The sequence below is a fragment of the Somniosus microcephalus genome, chromosome 26, assembly GCF_052327205.1.
Source record: "Somniosus microcephalus isolate GS21.2 chromosome 26, FLI_Smic_1.0, whole genome shotgun sequence".
Lineage (NCBI taxonomy): Eukaryota > Metazoa > Chordata > Chondrichthyes > Squaliformes > Somniosidae > Somniosus > Somniosus microcephalus.
The window spans coordinates 36,901,733-36,923,572 of NC_141012.1; positions in this window are offsets into that span (position 1 = coordinate 36,901,733).

The window sequence follows — 21,840 nt, forward strand, 5'->3', positions numbered from 1 at the left end:
TACGGCTCCCGAGAGTGTACATTTGGATTAAGACATTTAAACATTCAACATACATTTGGCTTGTAGTGTATTAACATAAATATAACCATAATAAAGTGCATTGGCAGATGTGCAGGCTTTAGAGTTTATTTGTGGAGTTCAGTAGGATGACAACCCTGGGAAAGAAGCTGTTCCTAAATCTGGTCGTACGGGTGCGAATGCATCTGTAACGTCTCCCAGATGGCAGGAGGGCGAACAGACTGTGGCTGGGGTGGGTAGGGTCTTTGATGATGGATCAGAGGACCACCAGGAATTGAGCTGGCAGTATTTTTACCAAAACCTTATTTTTAAAAGCGATCAATTTGAGTCTTAGCTGGACAATCTGATTAGACAATGTAAATAGATCAATGAAGAGCTCGGGCCGGGGGGACGATTTTCTGATAGTTGACACCAACAGTCGGGTGGTGGAGGGGACGAGGTTGGGAAATGGAACTCGCCAATCTCCGTCTCTCACACACTGTTACACTACTTCTGGTCGAGAAGGAAGCACCAGAGGAAAACAGGCAACAGCTTCATTACAATATCACATTTACATTCATTTTCAGGGAAATAAATCCATTTACGAACATAAGAAATAGGAGCAGGATTAAGCTATACGGCCCCTCGAGCCTGCTCATAGAAACATAGAAACATAGAAGATAGGAGCAGCAGTAGGCCATTCGGCCCCTCGAGCCTGCTCCGCCATTCAATGAGATCATGGCTGATCATCCAAATTCAGTACCCTGTCCCTGCCTTCTCCCCATATCCCTTGATCCCTTTAGCCTTAAGAAATACATCCAACTCCTTCTTGAATATATTTAATGAATTGGCCTCTACTGCCTTCTGTGGTAGAGAATTTCACAGGTTCACCACTCTCTGGGTGAAGAAATTCCTCCTCATCTCTGTCCTAAATGGCTTACCCCTTATCCTTAGACTGTGACCCCTGGTTCTGGACTCTCTGACCATCGGGAACATCCTTCCTGCATCTAGTCTGTCCAGCCCTGTCAGAATGTTATAAGTTTCAATGAGATCCCCTCTCATTCTTCTAAACTCCAATGAGTATAAGCCCAATCAACCCAATCTCTCCTCATACGTCATTCCTGCCATCCCAGGTATCAGTCTGGTGAATCTTCGCTGCACTCCCTCCATGGCAAGAACATCCTTCCTCAGATAAGGCGACCAAAACTGCACACAATACTCAAGATGTGGTCTCACCAAGGCCCTGTACAACTGCAGCAAGACATCCTTGTTCCTGTACTCAAACCCTCTCGCTACGAAGGCCAACATACCATTTGCCTTCTTAACCGCCTGCTGCAACTGCATGCTTACCTTCAGCGACTGGTGCACAAGGACACCCAGGTCTCGTTGCACTTCCCCTTCTCCCAATCTTTTGGCCATTCAGATAATAATCTGCCTTCCTGTTTTTGACAGCAAAGTGGATAACCTCATATTTATCCACGTTATATTGCATCTGCCATGCTTCTGCCCAATCACCCAACCTGTCCAAATCATACTGCTCCCACCTGTGATGCTGGGATTGGACTGTACCATAATTACTACAACTATATAAAACAGGCGGCTGGAGTTCCAAGGCCCTGTTGTGATAGCTCTGAAGATTTAAAGCTGCACTGTCATATTTTTGTGTCCCACTGTTTGAGTCTGCAGTGTATTATTGGTGGCGGCTGATTTTTGTTTTTTTTGCCAACCTTCGTTAAGATTCACTTTTTGGCTAGAGTTTTGTCAGTACCTTCTCTTTAGGTACCATTTCATCCAACAGCGTAGGTGTCCGAGTAAGAATCTATCTGCATTCACGGGATTTTGAGGAAAAAGATAAGCAAAGGCGGGAAAATGAGGAGAAGCAAAGGTGGAATGACCCGGCCAGTGAGGTGGCACCAGAAATGTGCTTAACGCATCCACAAGTTAGCTTCTAACCTGCATCTATCGATTGAGGATCACGTACCTGGATTTGCCTGTAAAATGCTATCTCGATTAACTGCGGTCCACCAAAGAGGTTCTGACAGAGTTTAGCTGCAAGGTGACCTGCAGCTAAATTAGCCCATAGATTTTATGCCACCGGATCCTTTCAGGGCGCTACAGGATATGTCAGATGAGTAAATCAACTAACTAATGCATTGTTTAAAATTGCAAACCAGCTCCATCTCATTTCCCATAGACAACCAACAGCAGCATAATTGGACGCCAAAAGACCAGATTCCCCAGAGTTCAGGCAGTACTGGCCACAATTGATCAAGGGAGGCCAGTACTGAGATGGCCCGATACCATTTCTGTAAACACCACGGGCTGGATTTTGTCAGCCCCGAGGAGGCGGGTATGGAGGCGGGACTGCTGGGAAAGTGGCAGAATTTGGGGGCGGGTGGCAAACCCACCCCCAACCCGCCTCCGTGCCCTCTTGCCTGGAGGCGGAAAGCCGTCCCGCCCCGGGTCCCGTCTCCTTGGAGGTGGGAAGGGATTAAAGCCTATTAACTGCCTGTTAACAGGTAGTTAACAGGCAGAAAATAGGATTATCCCCATTTTTCACCCTGAAGTGCTGGCTTCCCGACCTGGGGGAACCCCGCCAGGGTGTAGGAGGCGAGCAGTGGGTCTGTGGGGGTCGGAGGGGTCTGAAAATGCGATGTAGAGGTGAGTGATGGGTGCAAATGTGGAGTGGTAAGTATGTGAGGTGAGTGTAAAGTGTTAGAAAATGTTATCTTACCTTTGTTTCTACCTACAGCCTTCAGCCGCTGTGGAGCCGGAGTCCTCGACATCTCCATTGTAGAGATCACAGACTGGCTGTTGCATCCTCTGATACAACAGCCAGCTGATTTCTGCAAAGTAGAAAGGTTTGATGAGTCCTGAACACAAGGGCTCATCAAACTACACAGAATGTCAATGTTTGACAGCTTCCCAGAGCTGTCAAACAATGACATTTCTTCTTTCCAAAAATTCTTGACAGATGACACGTCATACGGTGACATGCTCTGTCACTGATTTACCCCTAATTGACCTGCTGAGCCCGCCAGGCGGGCTTAACAAGGTCAATCAGGGGAAAATCCCGCAAGTTGGCCAGAAGCTGATGGAGGCGGGACTGAAAGCCGGCAAGCAGCAGTCCCGCCTCCAACACGTCTCCATTCATAAACTCCAGCCCAACGGGTCTGTGAGTAGCAATTGGAAGTTATAGCTGAGTTACCACAGTTCAGAGTTTCCTTTAACATTGAAGAAGTTTAGAGGAGGTGAGTGATGCTTTGATGGTGCTTATTTAATGCTTCATTCATTTTTAAGGATAGATCAATAGTTACAAAGATAGAGTTTCATGCACGTACCGGATTCCTGCAGCTCTGTTGTCATGAACTGAGTGTACTGTGAAATGTAGGCACCTTGTGAGCACAGGAAGTACAAGGCCGGAAAAGACCACTTCAGTCCATCTAGTTGGCCTGCTTTATTAAGAAGGTTTAACCCTCCTTCAATATGCAAGTCTGTGATGTGAAAAGCTATATTACATTTTTCAATGTAACATATCCTGGATCAATATATGATTCTTGTTTACCACCAATGTTTGAGGAGAATCACAATTTAACTGATGGTAATTTGGGGAGTGAGGTCAATGGTATTGATTCATCCGCTGGCTGACCACAGAGCTCCAGAACCCACAAGACTGAGGCCAAAAAGTATTATAACCAAGCTCATCAAATGATAGGGTTGGTTGTGAAGTGACCTTTGAAAACCTTAAACAAAGATCGAAGTGTCTGCATTGATCTGGTACTGAGTTACAACACAATACAAACTGAAGACATTCTTCAAGAACGTCATTGCTCGGTGAAGGTCTAATAAATGTTGCACAACCTGACATTAAGCAGGACAGTCCATGTGTAGAATTCGCAAAATTGAACATTGTCCTATAAGGGTCTATTGGCAGAAAAGGCCTTAACTTTTAAAGACTGTTTTAAAAGAAGCCCAGAGAAAGGGACACACAAAATGGCCACCAGACCCCGTGACCAGCTTTTGGGACACTTTAAAATGGTTCCTGCAGTCCCCAGACAGCTTCTGTGGATTCAGCCCACAGTAGGTTCTGGAAGGCAATTTCAGGGGAAACGAAACCAGACACAGCCCCATACATATAGATTGGATGCAGATCCGATCAGATCGGCCTGTAGATAAAGGCCATCAAAATGTTTACCCAGACAAAGGGAAACAGTTTCATATTCATAGGGGGAACCTCAAGCACTGTTTAAGACATCAGAAGGACATTAAAGACAATACAGGGTCGTTCCAGACCAGAGATGGCCGTTACCGGCCATTCGAAGATACTTTAAAAACAAAGACTACCCCGCTGTGCTACAAGCCCACCAAAAGTTAAACAAAGACTAACCTTGATTTGGCGGGAGATAAGGGCCTCCATGAAAAGTTATAACTGGAGTCCTGGGGTAGCCATCGGTAGCTTTTGTAGCCTGGAGCTTGTAGCTGGTAGCTTTTTGAGAGCCGTGGAGGAACGTTGATCCGGAGACCAGCCAAGAAGGTGATTCGAGTCTGCGTCCCGCCCCGGGGTAACCATCGGGAGATCATCAACAAACCCCGGGCCGTTGACAAGACAAATACAGCAGCCCTTCAGAAGAAACCTATCTGAAAATGGTAAACCAGCTGGGCTCTGCGAAGTAACCTATTTGACCATGATCAAATAGGTGGTCTCCATCCACGCCACCGTCCAGGCCCGCCAGCATCCAGCCTGTCTGTGACCTTCACCTCGAGGAAGAAGAGAGAGAGTCACAGCCCGTAGCGTTGACCACGTGGAGACAGGACGCCTGAGAGGATCAAAATGCAGACCTTTCAAAATCTTATATTTTCTCATTGGATTGGTGAGCATGTTTCTGGCCCCTCATAATCTGATCTAGTTAGGCTTAGGGGGTGGGCATTTTGGGTATAATAAATTATGAGTTGTTGTCCCTCGATGTTCCGTGTGTTTCCCCATTTCGAGATGATTTTGTAAAGTATAACATGCCTGTATATATGTTGGTTAGTCCTGTATTATGATTTGGTTTTTTTCCCCTCCCATGTACCTTATTTGGCTTACATTCAATTTTGTTCCTTTATGCAATAAAATGTCATTTCGTTTTCATTAAACTTGGTCTATAGAGTATTCTCTGCATTGTAGTTCCTGCCTCAAAGGCCAGTCTATAGAACCTAAGGGGCGAGTGGGTCAAACCACTCAAGGTTTTACTGTGCAAGAGAGAGAGGCTTCTAGAGAGAGAAACCTCTGCGATCTAAAAACCCCTTACAGAAAATGGCGACCGCGGCAGGACATTGGCAGCAGGATTGCAATGTATTAGACCCAGGTCTAAATGGACAAAATGTTATGGATGAGAGGATAGCGGATTATGTTTTTGGCAAGGTAAATCTCACTAAGCAGTGGATTTCCGATCTCTTACGGGATGAGCGTCCGGTAGACGCAGCCATCAGGTGGACAGAGAGCAAAGAACATAAGAAGTCAGTCGAGAAGGCAGTGTGGCTGATATGCTACAAAAGACAAATCCAGATTTTGGACAAGGTCGTTGCAGCGCAGACAGCCAAGTTCAAAACCCAGGCTTCAGAGATAGAGGAAAAGGCCATGGGTGGGGAAAAACTTATCGCAGCGCTTCACGCGCTGAATCAGGAACGCCAAACTGTAGCCAGCCAACATCAGGCTAAAATAGAGTACCTGGAATGTCAGGTTACTGAGGCAAAGTTGCATGAAGCGAGGGTACGGGAGAAAAGCGCCCGCCTTGCACAACAGCTAAGAGCACAGGAGGAGAGAGTAGTAGAGGTCAAGGCAGCTTACAAGCTGGCCATTGAGAACGTGTTTGAGAGCGCAGACCACGGCCCCTGCCAGAAGGCGTTAGAAGACCTAAGAATGGCCCTGGCAAAGGCAAAAGGCATGGTATGCCTTGTAAGCCCAAAAGCGAGTCAAATAGACTTCCTGAAGGAATCCAAAAGACCGATTCCACACGAAGTAGTTGTGGCACCAGCCACTGAACCCTCAGCACCACTGAGCTATAACGATGTTTGGCCCGAAGGGGGGGTGGTAGAAGGGGAGGAAGCCGAAGTAGAACCGGAGGAAGAACAACCCCTGGTAGTAAAGCCGGAGCCGGCACCAATGTGTCCTACTCGGCACCAGAGGTACGGTCCCACCGACGCAAATGGCGCGGACGGACCCCACATGAACCAGATCGTGCTGCCCCACAGTGCCCAACAACTCAGAGCGATGGTGAGCCACCTCCCAAAACTCACCGAGAAGGGAGATCCCTCAGTCCATTTCAGGGAGATAGAGGAGACAGCCGCCATCAATGATTGTGATGATCTTGAACAGGCGAAGGTGTTGCTGTTCTCCCTGGATAGCGCAATCCTTCAGTGCCTCTCAGACGGGAGTAAGAGGGGACGGAAAGGGTATGTGGAACTCAGGGACGAGGTCCTGGAGGTTATGGGAGTTGACGACGGCAATCCATTCTTCCATGGGGAAGGGACTGTGCAGCTAACTGGAGAACCCCCGCGGGTTTTCACAGAAAGGCTGTGGCCAGTGTATCGGCGCAGCTGTCCGGGCATGCCGGAACAGGCCGCAATGAACAACATCCAGCAGGTTCATTGGCTCCGCTGCCTGGTTGCCAACAGCTCACCACAGATACAGGCCCAAGCCAAATCTTGGTTTGACCCCCAAGGTCCCGGTACCACAGAGGAGACAGTGCTCCGACAGCTCACCATTGCATGCAAAAATTGCAGGAGTCAGGAGGCACCTCCCTCTAAGGGAAAAGTGCATGAGGCAAAACCCACAGCCCCAAGTAAAAAGGAGTGGCATCAGGAGGGGAATCGCCTTCCCCAAGCCAAGCTCAATTGCTACGGGTGTGGGAAGGATGGACATTGGCGCAAGGACTGTAAAAATCCATGGAAGGATAATAAGGGAAGATCTCCCACAGCCCAAGCCCAAGCCCAGACCGCTACCCCAGAAAAGGGAACCAGTGCAGCTATGGATCCCGCTGCAATAGAGTAAATTTTAGAGACAATGTGGTCTCTTATGATCTCACAGGGGAGGGTAGCAGCCACCACCGGTCCTGTCGTTCTCACAAACCCGACCGTTTCACCCCAATGACTAGAGCCAGCGCAGCCCGCTTACCTATGTCCGTTGCGATATGATTTATGGAGACGGCCCCTCGTGGTGATGGAAGTAGAGCGGGAAAGGGGGACCTATCTGTTGGATACAGGGGCATCGTGCACCTTGATCCACACAGCCAACCCTACTACCTCACCTCTGTCCACCGGGGTTCCATATACTTTGTCGGGCTTCACAGGTAAAGAACAGGCTGGCGCATTCTCCATCCCTCTCTCCATTCATTTAAGACCAGTCCGCACCACATGGAAGTGTATACTGATGAAGTGGGAGGTGGAGGGTGGAAAAGGGATCCTTGGGTCCGATTTCTTAGTGGAACACGGGATTCTCATGGACCTTAGAAATCACTGTCTCTGGGGAGCGAGCACGGGTAAGAGAGGCGAGGTAGTCATCATCCCAGAAAAGGAAGGGAAAGGGATCCTGTGTACTGTGGAAATATAAAATATCCTGTATAGTTTTGTGTCAATTTCATAAAGCATGATGGACTGGTTGACATGGGTTAAAAGTTTAAGTATTGAAATAGCTGATGCAAGACTGTTGGAACACGGTCAGAACAGAATGTGCTAGGTACCGAAACTGCTCCCAATGTACAACCTGTAAGATAAGAGGAACTGAACAATTGTGAGAAGAACAGGAGTAAGTCTGTAGTGACAGATGTCTTTGTGTATGTAGCAATGATTAACTATGTGTACGTACAGAAATGTGATATGATGTTCTATTCATTGTTCTTGTGCATGAAACGGTTTGATGTATGATAATGATGTGTCAATCATTGTTGTTTGTTACACTGTATAAATATACGGCCTGAAAAGTGAGTCTTTGGAATAGTAGCCTCACCCCTTGAGTGGAGATACTGATTCCCCTTGCTGCAAGAGAAATAAAAGGCTTGTCCGTCTGACGAATCCAAGAGTGTATTGAGTCATTACCCAGAGCTAAAGAAAAAGGCACTTCAACAATTTGGAGGTTCCACTGAGATGGCTTGCTGTACCAATTGGTGAGTTAACAGACACCGAGTACGTTGCTCGGTTAGGAAAATCCCATCGGCCGAAGGTGGTGTTTTGCCACATTTTTGGGACTTTCCCTGCCAGAAGCATAGCTGCGCATAGTCTGTTTATTCCATTGGACAGTACTGCCATCGGGTAATTGACTCACAAGGTTCGGAGGTTAAACTGCCATTGTGACTGCTTCCCTTTCAGAAACGGAACAGAGGATCAGCCATGAGGCGCTGACGCCCCGCGAACAGGATCGTGCAGAAAAGGACGGTAGGAAGCGCTGAAATAAAGGTACCAGAGAGAGAAGGTTAAGTCACAAATTTGATTAACTAAGGAGCTAGCGATTTACTGGAAATTGAACTAGCAAGGTTCCAGCTTGAAGTTAGTTGGGACAAATTGAAGGCCCTTTTTGCTAAAGATTTGGCTAAAGGGAATAGGGTAGAGGGAGAGAGAGTGGGTGATTGTCTGAAACACAGTGTCAATGTTTAATGTTTATGAGAGTGTGTATTTAACTACTTGTTATTATCAATCAACTTCGTCCAGTAAGGCTGCATAGGTTGGGGATTTAGTAACACTTTGGTTGTTGCTTAACAAGTGTATTGTTTATTGTCATATGTATTAATGTTTAATCATGTCTGATCTGTAGAGGCGTCCCACGCAGATCATAGAGTGTTACGGAATTGTTGTATGTTTTAACACTAACATATTTAAGCTGCTACAATGGGTTCTAGTGACAGTAAACTGCCTGAAAAAGGCACGCCAGCCGCTTTTATGTTAAAACATTGTGGTCAGTCAGCTATTGACCACTTACCAAATTGGTCCAAATGGACCTCAGGTAGTAATCACCCCTTTCCACCAGATGGAACATTTAATATAGACAGAACATGACTTCAAGGTCGTTGTTCAGGATAAAACATTCTAAGCCACATCTGACTTTAGCTGTGGCACAAGGATACCGTTCAAAGGACTTAGGGCCAATGGTACTGAGAATGAGCTCACTACCAGTAACGTATACATGGTATAAAGAGGGAGCCGCCCTTCTCCAGAACGGTAGTAATAGATTTGCAGTAAAGTTAGCTACAAAGGAAATTTTTTATGGATTTCTCGAAAGAAGAGAGTTGGGACACAATGGAGTATGGTTATCCAAACAGGTTGAAGAATGGCTTGAACAAGTCCCAGGGAAATTATGGGCACAACACCCTAACGAAGTAGGAAAAATGTATACGGCACAACCCTATAAAGTTCCCATAAATCCAGCGGCACCATTACCACGAAGACAGCAGTACCCATTGTCTGAAAGAGCAGAAAGGAGGATACAGCCAGTAATCGAATCACTTTTAGAACAAGGTATCATTGTTCCTACTAAAAGCCCTTGCAATACCCCGATTCTGCCAGTAGAAAAGGCAGAGTCTCACAAATGGAGGTTTGGGCAAGATTTAAGGGCCGTAAATGAAGCAGTCTTCCCTACCTATCCGGTGGTCCCCAATCCAGTCAACATTTTAATCAGCATACCGGCAGACACTACTTTCTACACGGCAGTTGATCTATGTTCCGCTTTCTTTTCAATACCAATACATCCAGAGTCACAATTTTTATTTGCATTCACCTATAAAGGCCAGCAGTACACTTTGACTAGACTCCCACAAGGATTTACCGAAAGCCCTACGATTTTCTCTCAATGCTTAAAGAAGGATCTGGATGATGTAACCCTAGCAGCGGGTTCAACATTAATTCAATATGTAGATGATTTGCTATTAGCTTCACCAAACCGAGAAGCCTGTGTCCAAGACTCTTTGGCCTAGAAATTCAGTGCCCTTAGCACCGATTTTGCGGCGCTAGAGGGCCTAGCGCTGCAATTGGCGCCGGTTCCTAAATTGCCTGGGGCCCTTCCGCGGCGGTAGACCGGTAGCGCTGCGCCGGCACCGATGACGTCATCGGTGTGCGCAGCGTCCCGGTTGCCGTGGTAACCCGGCCCCAAGCCGAAATTCAGTTGCGGCCGCCTCGCCAGTGGCAGCCGCAACTAAGACTCCGGCAAACGAGTGTTGCCGGAGTCTGCGTCGGCGCTTTAAGGAGGCGCGGCGGCCGGCCGCTTTCCCGCCGGCCGCCTGCCCGCAGCTCCCTCCCCGGACTTCTTCCCCCACCCCCCCCGGAACAGATGCAAGCCCGGCACTTGTCCGAGGTGCCGGGCTCATTTTTGCAGAGATTTGCGCGGGCCGCGGCCGGGTGCAGGCAGCTCCTCCTTAACGGAAGGAGGAGGCCTGCACTTCCCGAGCCTGCCGCACCGCATCGGGCGCCGCAGCGCCGGAATAGCGCCGCAATGCGGCGCGTAGCGCCAGTTTTCAGGCGCAAACAGCCTTCAGTAGCGCCGGCAGCCGTTTGGGCGCGGCGCTACTGAATTTTTGGCGCGCACAGCGCGACTTAGCACCGGCGCTAAATTTCCGGCGTTAAGCCCCGGCGCAGTGCAACCTCAATTTCTAGGCCCTTAACTTTGTTAACGGCGTTAGCAGACAAAGGACATAAGGGCCTAGAAATTGAGGTTGCGCTGCGCCGGGGCTTAACGCCGGAAATTTAGCGCCGGTGCTAAGTCGCGCTGTGCGCGCCAAAAATTCAGTAGCGCCGCGCCCAAACGGCTGCCGGCGCTACTGAAGGCTGTTTGCGCCTGAAAACTGGCGCTACGCGCCACATTGCGGCGCTATTCCGGCGCTGCGGCGCCCGATGCGGTGCGGCAGGCTCGGGAAGTGCAGGCCTCCTCCTTCCGTTAAGGAGGAGCTGCCTGCACCCGGCCGCGGCCCGCGCAAATCTCTGCAAAAATGAGCCCGGCACCTCGGACAAGTGCCGGGCTTGCATCTGTTCCGGGGGGGGTGGGGGAAGAAGTCCGGGGAGGGAGCTGCGGGCAGGCGGCCGGCGGGAAAGCGGCCGGCCGCCGCGCCTCCTTAAAGCGCCGGCACAGACTCCGGCAACACTCGTTTGCCGGAGTCTTAGTTGCGGCTGCCACTGGCGAGGCGGCCGCAACTGAATTTCGGCTTGGGGCCGGGTTACCACGGCAACCGGGACGCTGCGCACACCGATGACGTCATCGGTGCCGGCGCAGCGCTACCGGTCTACCGCCGCGGAAGGGCCCCAGGCAATTTAGGAACCGGCGCCAATTGCAGCGCTAGGCCCTCTAGCGCCGCAAAATCGGTGCTAAGGGCACTGAATTTCTAGGCCAATGTTTCCAAAACCAACTTACAGATGGTTCAAGAAAAGGTAAAATATCTGGGACATCAGTTAGAACGAAATACCAGGCAACTAACAAGTGATCGAGTAGTGGCAATTTGCAACTCACCCAAGCCAGTGACAAAAAGGGAAATGAAACATTTCTTAGGAATGTCTGGCTATTGCAGACAATGGATTTTAAATTATTCTGAGATATCCAGACCATTACTTGACATTAGTATGCCCACCATGCCGGAGAAATTGGAATGGAACCCAGGTACCGAGGAAGCTTTCCGGCAAGTTAAGCAAGCTATGGTATCGGCCCCAGCTTTGGGACTCCCAGATTATAACAAGCCGTTTAACTTATTCGTGCATCAAAAATCAGGGTTCGCACAATCAGTGCTGACGCAGCTACATGGAGATAAACAGCGGCCGGTAGCATTTTTTAGCACTCAATTAGATCCAGTAGCAAGAGGATTACCCGGTTGTCTGCCTGCTTTAGCAGCAGCGTATTATGCCGTTCAGCAGGCACAGACGATCGCTCTAGGTCACCAGACCGTTTTGTATGTTCCTCATGCGGTTGAAATTCTTCTCACCAAATGTGCTACCCAACATCTAACCTCAGCCAGGTTAACTAAATATGAGGTAGAACTTTTGTCAAATACAAGATTGGTAATTAAAAGATGCAACACCCTGAATCCAGCTACTTTACTACCCACAGAGGGAGAAGGAGAACCACACTCCTGTGTAGAAGTCACCCAGTTGGTTTCTAAACCAAGGGTAGATCTGACTGAAGACCCTGTACCAAATCCAGATTGTATATTTTATGTAGATGGATCAGCATTGAGAGACTTGAAGGGAAGTCCAAAAACAGCACATGCAGTGACTACCCAGAACGAAACAATAGAAGCGTTTCGTTTCCCAAGTTCATTTTCAGCACAACAAGCGGAATTATTTGCGCTAACCAGAGCATGTATATTGGCTACAGGTCAATCTGTTAATATTTATACCGATTCTAGATATGCGTTTGAGTAGCCCATGATTACGGACAGATTTGGAAACTTCGTGGTTTTTTAACATCTTCCGGAACCCAAATTAAAAACGCACAAGAGGTGAAAAACCTTTTATTGGCAATCCAAAAACCTAAACAAGTTGCGATTATTAAGTGCCAAGCGCACACAGGGCATTTGGATGAGGTTGCACTAGGAAATGCAGCAGCAGATCAAGCTGCCAAAACCGTAGCCTTATCACAGATAAGATCGCAGGTTAAAACTTGTCCAGTTAGAGAAAGTATAGATCAACAACAAACCCCATCCCTGAATGATGTGCTAGCCCATCAAGATAGGGCTAGCCCTGAAGAAATAACGAAGTGGGATGTTAATCACTGTTTCAAAAACACGGACGGCTTGTGGGTCCATCATGACGGCCGCATGGTGGCACCCAAATCATTATTATCACCAATTGACGATGTGTTCATAAATTCACCCATGCGGGCAAAGGGGGGATGGCGGACTATATCCTCAAGACCTGGTATGCACCAGGAATCTCAAAGTTGGCAAAACAAATATGCGAAAATTGTACTATCTGCCAGACCATGAATGCAGGGAAAATAAAGAAGGTACAGCCCGCATCCCACCCAAACCCCATGGGTCCTTTTGTACACTTGCAAATGGATTTTATTGAACTACCTGTGTGTATGAGCTTTAAATATGTATTAGTTATTGTTGATATGTTTTCAAGATGGATTGAAGCTTTTTCTTGTAGAAAGAATGATGCTACCACTGTTGCTAAATGTTTATTGAAGGACATTGTGCCTCGCTTTGGGATACCAGCAAAACTGTCAAGTGACAATGGGTCCCATTTTACGGGGACAGTGATTAAGGAACTATGCAAAGCCTTACAGATTAACCAGCACCTTCATTGCAGTTATCACCCGCAGTCAGCTGGACTGGTGGAAAGATACAACGGAGTACTGAAAAATAAGCTTGCAAAATTATGCAAAGAAACTGGACTCAAATGGGTTGAACTATTACCCATAGCTTTAATGACAATGCGACCTCAAGCTCATGGTCGCCAGTGTCCCACAGGATCTGCAGGCATTCGTGTCAGACCACCTGACTACGTTTGCCACTCACAAACACGATTGCGGGAGGGTCACCGGGTTTGAGCTCAGAATAGACGGGGACCCCATGGCCCGACCCCAAAAACAGTACAACTTCCCCAGGGAAACGGAGCCCGACATGGAGACAGCAATGTCTTCACTGGTGCAGCAGGGCGTGTTGAGGCCAATAGCCACCCACGTAAACTCTCCTTTGTGGCCGGTGAAGAAGCCGGACAAATCATGGAGAGCCACGGCGGACTACAGAGTCCTCAACAGTAACATCCCAGCCTGCGCGCTGACAGTAGCAGCAGTTGCCGACCTGATAGGGAGTATTCCAGCATCCGCGACCACGTTCACGGTGCTGGATATTTCCAATGGGTTTTGGTCCATCCCTTTAAGGAGGGAGGATCAGCACAAGTTTGCCTTTACTTTTAAAGGGCAACAGTATCACAGAAATCACAGAAACCCCACAGTGCAGATAGAGGCCATTTCGGCCCATCGAGCCTGCACCGACACATATCCCACCCGATCCCCGTAACCCCACGTATTTAATCCCCCTAACACTAAGGGTCAATTTATCATAGCCAATCAACCTAACCCGCACATCTTTGGACTGTGGGAGGAAACCGGAGCACCCGGAGGAAACCCACGCAAACACGGGGAGAATGTGCAAACTCCACACAGACAGTCGCCCGAGGCCAGATTCGAACCCGGGTCCCTGGCGCTTGCCACAGGGTTTCCATAACAGCCCCAGCATTTTCCATCAATGTATGGCAGGAAGCTTAAAGGAGTTCAGCCAGCCCAATCAGCTAGTGTAGTATGTGGATGACCTGCTCCTGTTCACAGATTCCAGGGAGGAGCATGGTCCACTATTGGCCGAGCTATTGGAGCTGTTAGGCAGAAAGGGTTTCAAGGTGAACCCAAAGAAGGCACGGATCGGCCAGCAGGAAGTAAAATTCCTGGGTCTGACCATCCGCGCTGGAGAGAGAGCCATAGACAAGGCTAGACAGGAATCGGTGCAAGATCTGCCGATCCCCACCACCGTAACGGGTGTGAGGTCCTTTCTGGGACTGACCGGGTACTGCAGAGACTTCGTTGAGGACTATGCAGCCACAGCAGCTCCGACTCCTACACAAAGGAGTGGAGTGGTCCTGGGATGAGGGTTGCCAGTCAGCATTTGAAAAACTCAAGGGGACTTGCAGACCACGCCAGCTCTGGGGGCCATAGATGGAGGAGAAGAGTTTTTGCTGGAGGTAGCGGCTAGCGGGGATAGCCTGAGCGCTGTACTGCTTCAAGAGCGACACGGCAAGCTAAGGCTGGTGGTTTACTCCTCCAGGGTGCTCACAGATGTGGAAAGGAGTTTCTCCAATTGCGAGCGGCATCTTTTGGCCACGCATTGGGCTGTGAAAAGGTCTTTGATCTTCACAGGCACCTCTCCCATCACTCTCCTCACCCATCACACACCCACCCAGATGCTTCTGGATGGAAGGATTAAGGATGGGACAGTAAGCAGCGCCTGCATTGTGCGCTGGACACTCCTCCTTTCACAGATGGATCTGAAGGTGAAGGGTCTCTGCGAGCCCAAGCTCGCGGCCAACATGGTATATCCCAGAACAGCCTATCGGTGTTCTGTAGAAGGGGTATGGGAAGTGAACGTAGGTTTACGGGCCGGGATACATCCCACGGGCTGCAAGATCTACGTAGACGGTTCCAGCACGGTATCTGCTGGCGAACGACTCACAGGGTGTGGAGTTTATGACCCCGCGGCAGACATTGCCCTGGCGATTAAGCTCCCCAACACTATGAGCGCCCAGCAGGCTGAACTGTCCACGGTAGTGTACGTCGTTACACACCCCGAAATCTTCCCCACCCCATACACGATTTGCTCGGACAGCATGTTCACATGCAACTCGTGTACGGAATACCTGGCCATCTGGTCTCGCCGCAGATATACCTCTGTGGATGGGCGACCCTTGACCGTGAAGCCCCTACTAGAAAAGATCCTGGCCGCAGTGGGGGAGGAAGGGGAAGTCTGCATCCACAAGGTGAAGGCTCATTCCTCCACGGAACCCCGCAACCAGGGTAACCAGCAAGCGGATGCGCTAGCCAGGGAAGTTGCCCGCACTGGCACTTTCTGGGATCCCTATGGGTCCAAACCCGTGGCACTAATCCGAGGCAGGGAAGGGAATCAGGGGACCACAGGGGTAACATTGCCCCCAGACCTCAAGCCCGTCCAAACCCTAGATCCCACCCTAAAAACAGTCCTCAATGCCATCACTGAGGGCAAGGAAGTAGAAGGTCCGTACGGTACAGCAGCCCTTTCCATCAAGGAAGGCATGCTATTCCGAGAGGAACAGTGGGTTGTGCCGCAGCAGCACCGGAGGGAATTCCTTCAACTGGCCCATGAGGGTCCAGGAGCGGGACACCCCGGGCCTGAGGTCACCTGGCAACGGGTAGAACAGGTGGGATGGTGGCTGGGACTTCGGGACGATGTCCACGAGTTCTGTGCTAATTGTCTTGTGTGCGCTGCCAACAACCCAGACCCCCAGAAAAGGAAGGTGCCCATGGGACACATCAGGAGAGTAGAGGGACCATGGCAGTCGATAAAGGTCGACTACATCGGGCCCCTGCCCACCGCCCATGGAGGCTATAAGTATTGCCTTGTCCTGGTGGATGTGTTCACCAAATGGGTAGAAACCTTCCCATGCAAAACAGCCACGGCACTTAGTACTGCCAGGCTCTTGGTCCGGGAAGTGTTCTCGCGGTGGGGACTACCACGATTTGTGGAGTCTGACCGAGGGAGTCATTTCACCGGCCAAGTGATGCAGAACACCCTCATGCTCTTAGGTATCGAAGGGAAGTGGCACGTGGCCCACAATCCTCAGTCATCCGGGATTGTGGAGCACATGAACCGCACCCTCAAAGAAAAACTGAGGAAAGAGACGATGGACTCGCCCCAGAAATGGGCGGAGGTCCTGCCTCTAGTCCTCATGGGGATCCGGGCTAGCCAGTCTAAAAGTACGGGGTATTCCCCGCACGAATTAATGACTGGGAGAGTCATGCGAACCCCCACCCATGTACTAGCCCCGGTGCTCACTGAAGGTCAGCTCCGGGAGGTAAATCGGGACAAGTTTGCCCGGACCCTTTCTGAGCGCCTGAAACAGGTTTATGGGCAAGCGGCTGGGAACATGGGAAAGCAGCATCAGGGCAACCGACTGCTGCTCGAACCCCGTAAGACACAGGAGTGGGAAGTAGGAGATCAGGTCATGGTGAGAATCTATGCCCGAGTAGGGAGTTTAGAACCACTGTACATGGGGCCCTACAGTATCGTGGATAAAGCCAGCCCCATGGTTTACGCAGTGAAGTTGCCCCGACGCACTAAATGGTTTCACATAAATCAGTGCAAGCTATTTAAGCCGGGTGCAAAAGAAACAACAACCGAAGCCAGGTCTGAGGGTAAAAATCCTCAGCCTGAGGCGTGTAAAGAGTCACAGACCACACAGGCTGGAACCGCAGCCTGCTTGAGGGGAGGAGCTATCCTGCCCACCTGGGAGGTTTCCCCATTGGCCTGGGACTCGGACGGGGAAGAGCCCGAACAGCTAGACCCCGGCCTTGACACGATCCTGGAGGAGGTGGAGTCGGAGGACGGAGGTCCCGCCCTCGACTCAAGCTTAGGGGAGTTAGAATGTGGGGGCGGAGATTCTCCACCTGTAGGGACAGGTAGGGAGGAGTCGTCTGCCACAGACCCAAATCCCAAAGGGGCGGAGCCCGAGGGAAGGGAGCCGAAGCCGGCAGTCGTGGTGGAGCCACGGGCTGTGAGGGCTAAAGTCCCAACCACAGGTCCAGTCACTAAGGGAGCCTCGCCCAAGGCACCCCCTCGCAGGTTGTCTCGAACGCCTCAGCCAGTAAAGCCCTGGCCCGATTCCCACTACTTCAGCAGACACCGACTTGGGAGATCCCTAGAAAGACGCAGTCCCCAATTGGCAGCAAAAGGCTGCAGGGGACTCAAGCTACAGGTCAGTGCGGCCCCGCCACAGGGAGCGGTGAGCTGCAGTCCAAACAGGGATTAGGTAGGCTGCCCGGGGACGGGCGGTGCTGTATATAAGTTTAGTCAAGTTTAAGTTTTGGTTAAGTTTAAGGTGTGTAAATTTTTTAAGGCGATGAGTGTTATAAGGAGTAGTTTTAGAATCTGCCCAGCATGTGTGTTTGTTTGGATCGAGGTCGAAAGACCCGATCATGCCTTCACCTAGGCCAGAATCTCTCGGGAGCCTGGCTATATCATTTAATCTGTTGCAGGAACCCAAGGCACTATGGAAAGGATTCTCATCGCGTTCGCGGTGATCGGGTGTAGCTTGGCCTATCGGGGCTACATCAGGACTCCATAGTATATGGATGTTCCGGGGACATAGCACCCATCGCGACTGATGGGACCGGCAAACGGGACGTTGAAGAAACAGCTACTTATTTCCACGAGGGGAGGTGGCCAGGATGGCTGGGGTCGAACTCTACGGAATACTCCAGCCAGTCCGGATTCGCATACGGAGAGACTTCTCTAATGTGTCCCAGGGTGAGGATCATCGCGCCCAGGGTCAGCGTCACCGTCGGAAGAAAGATTTGCTTGGTGTGCCATGGACATGTTCCTTTGGACAGATGGTGGTGGCTCAGGAAGCTGAGCAAGACCATGAAGGGTTCCACGGTCGAGTGGGAGCAACTGGGTAACAATACCCATCGGACTATTACGGGGACCCATGGGGGATTGAGTGTCTGTTGGGACAAATGGTGGGAACCAGATGAGGGGATTTACATCTGTATGTGGGGTTCAGAACGCGTCTGCCCCACAGGCGTCTCCATCTTTTTCCAAAGACAGTGGCAGGATGCTGGGAAAGGGATGAGGTGGGACGTCAGCACATGGGCGTGCGGAGTCCCGTACTCTCTGATCCCGGTGAATGCCACTGAGCTCATCACCCGCCCCCGCAAGCCCCTGCCTACGATTCCGGTAGCCAAAGCCCGCAAGGAAGGGTGCCCCACCACTACCAAGGGATCCGGGAACGGATTGGTATTAGTGCCCACAGGTCAGGTGCTGTACCAAGGGGTGGACTACGCGGTGGCCTCGGTGATTTTAAACCTCACCGAGGTGCGATTGCCAGAATGGTGCCCCAAGGAAACGGAGCAATTGTACCAGGCCCTGTTAACAAACATGTTCAGACAATTTTATGAGTTCGACTTTGCCAATGTCGACAGAGCCAGATTATACACCACACCACATGAGGTCTTGGACAGGGTAGGGAGACAAAGAAGGGGTACAGTCAATGACATTTTTACAGCCTTTAACACAGGGACTTCCGTCATCAACACTCTGGATGACGTGGAGCTGCAGACTCAGATCAATGATTTAAAAGGGCGGTTAAGAAAGATACTGACGGATGAGAATAAGGTAGTGGGTTCTGAATTACATGAGGACCAGGCCATGGCACTACACTTAAAAGAAATTATAGCTGAGCTGGAGAAACACGCTAAAACGGTAAATGCTCTCATCAGAGAGGATCAGAATGCGTCAGGTCAGGCTGCGCAGAACGAAGCGTGCGTGCTGTACGGGGCGTGGTTACTGGGCGAGGGCCGCAGTAATCTGGAGGATTTAAAACAAGGTTTGGTCCCCTCCTGGATCGGCAATAAGCACCTTGCAGCCCTCCACCCTTTTGAGAACGCATCAAGTCCGTGCCAGCTCAGACTAGCATCTGAGGCCTACCCAGTCCCAATGGACTGTGGGCGGTCTAATCACACCATTATGGGTATAGTGGTAAGAATGCCGGTTATGGGAAAGACAGCTAAACCCGCCCCGGTATACAGGGTGGAGAACATTGGAGTCATTCAAGGGGGTGCACACATTCGCTACACAGCGGTCCCACCATACGTCATTCGATGGGAGCATGCAATGACGGGTACCGACCTCTCGGGGTGCCGGAGCCGGGGAGCACACATCATCCTGTGTCCCCAGCACTTGAATGCCTATTCGAAACCACAGTGCGGGTTCAGAACTGCTGGTGCGAAGCCTATAAATTGCACCATGGAGGCAATGGCACAAGGCCATGTGCCCCCGCAGGTGGCATATATAGGAGGTGGGACATACTGTGTCACCACTGCAGCGCCCCACTACCAACATGGACAGCACGGTTGGTGTCCGGTCAGTGACAGCAGTTTCTGCTTCAAACCCAAGGCAGAATTTCAAGTGGCCCAAGAGCGAATTGTCCCTATTCCTGAACCTTCCACTGTTCACCTCACTGTCAAGGAAAATTTCACCGATCTGCAACGATTTGTTGCACATTTTGGCTACGTCATTCCCCCTCTCCCTGAACACCTCACCAAGATACTAAAAGCCATTGCCGTTTCACAGAAACATTTTTATACGCTGGAGCAGAAGACATTAGAAATAGGGGCAGACATATTAGATATAGTGACCCCACAGTGGTGGGACCTGTTCACTAATATAGAAGTCCCTTCTTGGATTAGGATAGCCTCTCACATCCTTGTAGTATGCCAGATTGTCATTGTGATTTATTTACTCTTTGTACATTGTAAGAGGGACAAACGTTTACAGAAGTATGAGAACAGGGGAGAATGGAGGGAGCATTATGTGCGGGTAGACGAAGAAACACCCGTTTAGATTTTTGCTGCTATGTACAGAGTTAAAGTTTCCCTCCCTCCTCTATTTTTGATCGTATTCATGTGTGATTTTGTGCGTATTTTCTTTCTTTATTATTTTTATTGAAGTTTATTATGTGTGTTGTTGTTAATAAAAATAATATGTATGAACCAGGTGGTGTGGGGGTATTAGGCCCCCCTCCACGCCTGGAAATGTGTGTATCAAATTTTAATTCCAATGTATTGCCATCTATAGATGCTTAATGTACACTGTGGGTTTTCTCTGAAATGGGAAATGCATGTGTCGTGGGGTCATAGATAGGTAAATACAGGGGATGGTTTGATTATGGAGAGTCAGAAAATTTTGCTCACCCAGAACTATGATACTTCAAGCAAGTTATAGTATCATCAGGGGGGACTGTAGAATTCGCAAAATTGAACATCGTCCTATAAGGGTCTATTGGCAGAAAAGGCCTTAACTTTTAAAGACTGTTTTAAAAGAAGCCCAGAAAAAGGGACACACAAAATGGCCGCCAGACCCCGTGACCAGCTTTTGGGACACTTTAAAATGGTTCCTGCAATCCCCAGACAGCTTTTGTGGATTCAGCCCACAGTAGGTTCTGGAAGGCAGTTTCAGGGAAAACGAAACCAGACAGAACCCCATACATATAGATTGGATGCAGATCCGATCAGATCGGCCTGTAGATAAAGGCCATCAAAATGTTTACCCAGACATAGGGAAACAGTTTCATATTCATAGGGGGAACATCAAGCACCGTTTAAGACATCAGAAGGACATTAAAGACAATACAGGGTCGTTCCAGACCAGAGATGGCCGTTACCGGCCATTCGAAGATACTTTAAAAACAAAGACTATCCCGCTGTGCTACATGCCCGCCAAAACTTAAACAAAGAATAACCTTGATTTGGCGGAAGATAAGGGCCTCCACGGAAAAGTATAACTGGAGTCCCAGGGTAGCCATCAGTAGCTTTTGTAGCCTGGAGCTTGTAGCTGGTAGCTTTTTGAGCTAGCTTGCTCTTTCGAGAGCCGTGGAGGAACTTCGATCCGGAGACCAGCCAAGAAGGTGATTCGAGTCTGCGTCCCGCCCCGGGGTAACCACCGGGAGATCATCGACAAACCCCGGGCCGTTGACGAGATGAAGGACAGCAGCCCTTCAGAAGAAACCTATCTGAAAATGGTAAACCAGCTGGGCTCTGCGAAGTAACTATTTGACCATGAACAAATAGGTGGTCTCTGTCCACGCCGCCGTCCAGGCCCGTCAGCATCCAGCCTGTCCGTGACCTTCACCTCGAGGAAGAAGAGAGAGAGTCGCAGCCCGCAGCATTGACCACGTGGAGACAGGACGCCTGAGAGGATCAAAACGCAGACCTTTCAAAATCTTATACTTTCTCATTGGATTGGTGAGCATGTTTCTGGCCCCTCATAATCTGATCTAGCTAGGCTTAGGGGGTGGGCATTTTGGGTATAATTAATTATGAGTTGTTGTCCCTCGATGTTCCGTGTGTTTCCCCATTTCGAGATGACTTTTGTAAAGTATAATATGCCTGCATATATGTTGGTTAGTCTTGTATTATGATTTTTTCCCCCCCTCCCATGTACCTTATTTGGCTTACATTCAATTTTGTTCCTTTATGCAATAAAATTTCATTTCATTTTCATTAAACTTGGTCTATAGAGTATTCTCTGCATTGTAGTTCCTGCCTCAAAGACCAGTGTATAGAACCTAAGGGGCGAGTGGGTCGAA